The sequence below is a fragment of the Dipteris shenzhenensis genome, chromosome 6 (assembly GCF_047967505.1).
Source record: "Dipteris shenzhenensis isolate YYH24624 ecotype China chromosome 6, Dip_SZ_1.0, whole genome shotgun sequence".
NCBI lineage: Eukaryota > Viridiplantae > Streptophyta > Polypodiopsida > Gleicheniales > Dipteridaceae > Dipteris > Dipteris shenzhenensis.
Window position 1 is genome coordinate 27,633,160 of NC_141601.1, and position 6,681 is coordinate 27,639,840.

A 6,681-nucleotide genomic window follows, 5' to 3' on the forward strand; every position below is an offset into this window, starting at 1 on the left:
CATTTTGTTCTTTGAAAGCATAATTTTCTATGAAGTCTACAACTGAGACAACCACATTATCATAACAAGTAGTGCAAGTGCTAACAAGTAGTGACGGTGCTGGCAACTGCAAGTGTTTACTAGTAGATGAGAGTGCTAAAGTGCTAGCCAATATTGATAGTGCTAACAAGCATTGCAGGTGCTAGCAAGCATTGATTGTGGTAGGAAGCATTGTATGTGACAAGAAGCCTATGACATTGGTAGAAGAGAGTGCTAATCAGAATATGAAAATTATAACTAGCATATGGCAACGGTCAAAGGTGAGTGGAATGTTGAGATATCAAGCTCTACCCCCGATATATCTCCTGGATGACTATCATTTATGTCACCGCCTATGTTAGTTGTACTCGTGGTGTAGTTAGACTACCACGTATGTTTTGGTTTGGGTTCACATATGAACCACGTATTCTAGGTTTGACATATAGGGTATTTCCCTCTTCTATTGTATTTGTTGTTGTGTGCAAAAGTGAAGAAAGGCTTCACCCTCCAACCTTGTGTCCTCTCTCTTTTGTGTGTTGTGAAGAAAGCTGAACTTGAGTCTCCTATCTCTCTCCCTCATTCTTTACATGGTATCAGAGCCTTGTTCGAGGTAAGGAGCTCAAGAAAGCAAGCCAAGTTTGTGGTGTCCTGGTAAGAGGACCAGTGTTGCTTTCCTATTTCGAGTTTGGGAGCAAATCTCTGCAGGTAGCACAGCCAGAAGTGCGGGAGTGCACTGTTTCAGATTGAGAGGCCCTTCGCGGTGTGACTTTATTTTTTTGATTTGGGGCCGTTTCGGGGCCCGTTTTGAAGGCGCAAGTTCTTCGCAGGCACTCAGAAAAAGGCCCTGTTTTTGCTGTGCGACCACCGCGCGACTAGTCGGTGGAAAGGTGCCACAGAAATTGCATCGTATGCCTGTGTGCAGAGATATTGGGAGTTGCAGATTCATGCCTGTTGCCTGTTGATGCAAAATCGTCACTAGGAAGTGACTGTGTGGTGAAATACCACTTTCGTCAGTGTTGCAGATCTGCCCCTGTGAGGCTTTTCGCAGAAGTTTTGCTATTTGCCCTTGTGAGGCATTTGCTGTGTTTACAGGTTGCTGTTGCAATTCGTGACTTGTAAAATGTCTGAGAATCTGTCTACCATTGTCAGTGAGAAGCTTGACAAGAACAACTTCCAAGCATGGAAGTTCAGGATGACAAACTTCCTTATGGGAAAGGGAGTTTGGGAGTACATCAGTGGTGAAACTGCAGAACTAGTTTTGGGTGCTGCTCCTACTCCTGCTGAATTGAAGGCCTTTAAAGAATGGCATGAAAAAGCCAGAAAATGCCTGTATTGGCTGTCTGTTAGCATTTCAGATTCTATGATTGTGCATATACAGGATCTAGAGACGCCTAAGGAGGCATGGGATACATTGGTGAAGCTGTATAGCACAAATACCAAAGCACGAAAGATGCAGCTAAAGCAGGAGTTGCACAATGTGCAAAGGAAAAATATGAATATAAATGAGTATTCCTTGAAGGTAAAAGGCCTTGCAGATTCTCTTGCCTCCATTGGAGCACCTGTTGATGATGAGGACTTAGTGTCCGTGACCTTGAATGGTCTTGGGAAAGATTATGCACAGTTTCGGACATCCATTGGAGTCCGTGAAACATTTCCTGATTTTCAGGAACTTATTGCTCTCTTGCTGAGTGAAGAGCAAAGGAATGGTGGTTCAGCCACCTCAACTTCTCAAGAGACTGCTTTCTACTCGAATACAGGTAGAGGCAGGGGTAGAGGAAGAGGCCGTTTTGGTGGCCGTGCAGGAAATCAGAACCAACAGCAACAACAGGAAAACCAGTCCTATGGAGGAGGACGTGGTAGTTCTAGAGGCAGGGGGAGCCAAAGAGGCCGTGGTTCATGGCAAAGGAACCAGCAAGTAAATAGCAGCACAGAATGCTATTATTGTGGAAAGCCTGGACACAAGGAGAATACATGCTATAAAAAACAGAATGACATCAAAAGTGGGAAGTTGCAGCAAAGCAGCTATGCATCATCAAGTGGGCATGGTGACGACAGAAATGAGCACCTTTTTGTGATGCAGCATATGGTTAACTCCATGTCAGGAGATGCTGCAGCTTGCAATGATGTTTGGTATGTTGATTCAGGTGCCTCTAACCACATGACCAGTCATGGTGAGTGGTTTCATGATGTTAGAAATTTGGATAAGCCAGGTTATGTTGAAACAGGTGATGATACTGCGCACCCAATTACGGAGGTTGGTAAAGTGCCATTGGCTATGCAGGATGGCAAAACGAAGTACTTGGCAGATGTACTTCATGTTCCAAAAATCACTAAGAACCTGGTTTCAGTTGGCCAGATGGTTGAGCAAGGTCTGCAGGTTAGATTTAATCCTGATGGATGTTTTGTTGAGGACTTGAAAAATAAGTGCCGCTTGGTTGCGAAAGGCAATAAAAATGGCAGAATGTTCACCTTGGATGTTGATATGCCTGAGGTAAAAGCTGCTATGTTTGCGCATGGGAGAGGTGTCATTGCAAATATTGAGATATGGCACAAGCGCATTGGGCATGTGAATATACAAAGGCTGAAATCTATGCAAACGAAAAACATTGTTGCAGGTTTGCCTAAATTCAGAGTTGAGGGAATGCAAAAGGTATGTGAAGCATGCCAAATGGGTAAGCAGGCCAGACATGCATTTCCCAAAAATGCTAAGGTGAGCAGAAGACCTTTGGAAGTGATCCATTCAGATGTTTGGACAACCAAAGCTGCTTCTATTGGTGGATGCCATTATTATGTGACGTTTATTGATGACTACACTAGGAAGGTGTGGATTTATTTTATGAAGCACAAAAGTGAAGTGTTCAGCCATTTCAAGGCTTTTAAGGCCATGGTTGAAAAAGAGAAAGGTGTGCATATTAAAGTGCTAAGATTTGATGGAGGGGGAGAGTACTTTTCAGAAGAATTTTGTGAATATCTAAAAGAACAGGGAATTCAAAGGAAGTACTCATGCAGGTCTACCCCTCAGCAGAATGGGGTTGTAGAAAGGAAGAACAGGCATATTGCAGAAGTAGGACGGGCGATCCTAAATGAGAAAAACATGCCTGATTATTTTTGGGCTGAAGCAGTAGCAACTGCTGTTTATATTATGAACAGAACCCCCACTGCAGCTGTCCATGGCATGACGCCTGAAGAAATGTATACAGGCCAAAAACCAGATATTTCTCACTTGAAGGTATTTGGTTGCATAGCTTATGTTCATGTTCCTGATGAGAAGAGAACAAAGCTGGATCCAAAGGCAGAAAAATGCATCTTTATTGGATATGCTCAGCACCAGAAAGGGTATCGTTGTTATAACCCTTCCACCCGCAAAATGCAAGTGAGCAGAGATGTTGTTTTTGATGAAATGAGTAGCTGGTATGCACCAACTGTTATGGTAGGAGATGCAGATGCAGGAAATGGGAATGCTGCAATAAATGCAGAGCAGCAATCTCAAGCCTTGAGTGGACCCAGAGAGTCCTCTACTAGTGGATCTAATGCATGGACAGGGAGATTGAGATCTAGTGAATCGTCACATGGCAGCCCTGATAGTGTTGTGCAGGTATCACATAAGGGAAAAGAAAAAGTAGACCATGCTCCAGTGTTTGATGTGTCTGCTGGTAGCTCTCATGTTGATGGAGAGTCAAGCGGCTCTGAAATGAGCCTTGATGAGGAACTTGGGATTCCTTCTGTTGTTACACCTGGTGCAAGGAAAAGCAGGCATGATTTAAAGACTCCTGCAACTGATCCAGTTGTACGGAGGTCCACTCGTATTAAGTATCCAGTTGACAGGCTGAGATATGATGGGTATACAGCACATCACTATGCTTATATGGTCAAGGTTCTAGAGGAGCCAGAGCCCACATGTTTTGAGGATGCAGCAGGGCATAAAAATTGGGAAGCAGCTATGGATGAAGAGATGGCTGCCTTGGATGCAAACCACACTTGGGATTTGATGCCTTTGCCTCATGATAAGAAGGCTATTGGCTGCAAGTGGGTTTACAAAGTAAAGCACAATGCTGATGGGTCTGTTAGCAGGTACAAGGCAAGATTGGTTGCCAAAGGTTTTGCGCAGACATATGGAATTGACTATGAGAAAACTTTCAGCCCAGTTGCAAGGATGGCAACCGTGAGAGCAGTAATTGCTATGGCTGCTGCAAAGGGATGGTCTTTGCATCAGATGGATGTGAAAAATGCCTTCTTGCATGGTGATTTGCAGGAAGAGGTTTATATGATGCAGCCGGAAGGTTATGAGGATAATTCACATCCCGATTTTGTATGCAGGTTGCGCAAAGCCTTGTATGGCTTAAAACACGCGCCGAGGGCATGGTCAGACAAGATAGGGCAATATCTTGTCACTATTGGATTTCAGATTTCCAATTCAGATTTTTCACTTTATGTGAAAAGGACAAACAGAGGGATTGTGCTTATAGTCATCTATGTTGATGACTTGATTATTATAGGTGATAGTGATGCAGACATTAATGAAGTGAAGCTGCTGTTGAAGCAGAAATTTGAGATGAAGGATTTGGGAGTCCCTGGCAATGGAACGTGAAGGAGGAAGGCTATACCTTTGTGAGCAAGAGAGAGCTAGTGATGGAGCAGGAAGGATGACGAATGCACCTCTGTGTGGTAGGAGAGAGAGAGAGAGAGGGGGGGGGAGAGAGAGAGAGAGAGAGAGAGAGAGAGAGAGAGAGAGAGAAGGAGGGAGAGAGGGAGGGAGGGAGGAGAGAGAGAGAGAGAGAGAGAGAGAGAGAGAGAGAGAGAGAGAGAGAGAGAGAGAGAGAGAGAGAGAGAAGGGGGGGGGGAGGGGGGGGGAAGGGCCCTGGAAGGGCAAGGGCTATAATTGCAATTCAAATTCAAAAGAGAGAGACACTCCACATACAGGCTGAGTGTAACTACCAACCAACAATATGCTCACTTACAAACAAAGCCAAAATGTGCTATTCAATGGTGCTTCTTAGCATTGCCCATAGACACTACCCATATGTAGTGCTCATAGGTGTAGTTAGTTACCTTTGACATCTTGAGGTGCTCCAAGGTGAGGACTGTTTCCTATTTTATAGTTGTAGGAGTGCCCAATGTAAAGCATAGCTTACCTTGTACACCCATGGGGTGGGTTTCTTAGTCCACATGCATGCTCAGATGTAATTTTTCATTATTGGACTTTGTATAGTCCACCTAAGGTTTTCACATGTGCCAGTATGGTTGGGATGCACTCATATTTATTTATGGGCACTAGGCATCAAGATTTCCATGGTTTACATAATGTGGGATTCCATTGATTTTATCAAAATTGAGAGTAAGTGAAGGCAATGAGACTTACTAGACTAAGTGATGGTAACATCACCCAATGAGAGGAATTTTTCTATTCATTGAGAGTTGAGGTCTAGGTTAGAGGGTTTGGATGTATTTACGTTGTTCTCAAATGGTCCACATGAATCATGAGGGGCCTAGCCTACTTGAAGGAGTCTCTGCTTATGGGCTACTCATAGTTAGCACTATTACATCACTTGCTATCCATTTTTAAAGGACTTTGCATCTCCTTTGCATAGTCCTATTTTTCACATGGACTCTTCACTAGAAGGTTTATCATATTTTTTGTTCGTACACTAAGGCTGAGGTATTATGGGTGAAGTTATTGTGGGTTTCTTTTGATGATCATGCTAAGAGTGCGAAAGAGAATGGTCCTAGAGTGGGGCAAGGAGTTGACAACAAGATTTGTACCTAAAGGAGTTGAGTAGATATATATCTAAAGAGGAAGTTAAGGAACATGAGAGGGAAACATTCTCCATTTATTAAGGAGTATTAGTTACTATCCTATTATCAAGGATATTATATAGTCCTTGAGCTATGATGTTGGGTTGATAAGTCAGTTTATGCAGGCTCCAAGGAAACTGCATTTGGATGTGGCTAGATGCATACTAAGGTATGTGAGGTCCACATTACAGTATGGACTATTTTATGAGACTGGGGTTCAAATACATCTGCATGGATACACTGATGCTGATTGGGCTGGTAGTATTTCTGATAGGCGATCTACAAGTGGATATATGTTCTCTTTTGGGAGTGCTGCAGTCACTTGGAGCAGCAAGAAATAGCCTACAATTGCCTTGTCGAGCACAGAGGCTGAGTACAGGGGTGCATTGCTACATGTGAGGTAGCTTGGTTGCATAAGCTACTTTATGATATGCATCAATCTACAGATGGGCTAGTTGTTATTTATTGTGACAACCTGAGCAGTATACACTTGGCAAATAACCCAGTCTATCATGCTAGAACAAAGCAGATTGAGGTGCATTATCACTATGTGTAGGAGAAGGTTCTAGTAGGTTTTATTGATCTAGTTTATGTCAGCACAGAGGATCAGGTAGCTGACATATTCACCAAGGCATTGGGTGCAGAGAAGCTGCGTAAGTTCAGAGACCTCTGCTTGGTGTGCAGGAATTGGGATTGAGCTCGAGGGGGAGTGTTGAGATATCGAGCTCCACTCGTGATATGCGAGGGTGGTACATGCCCATGAATAATAGCTGGATGATAGCTATCTTTATGTACTCTAGTTAGTGGCTCACTTAGTATGCCACCTTAGTTAGCTGAGTTTGGTTTGAGACCCACATATAGGGTTCACCT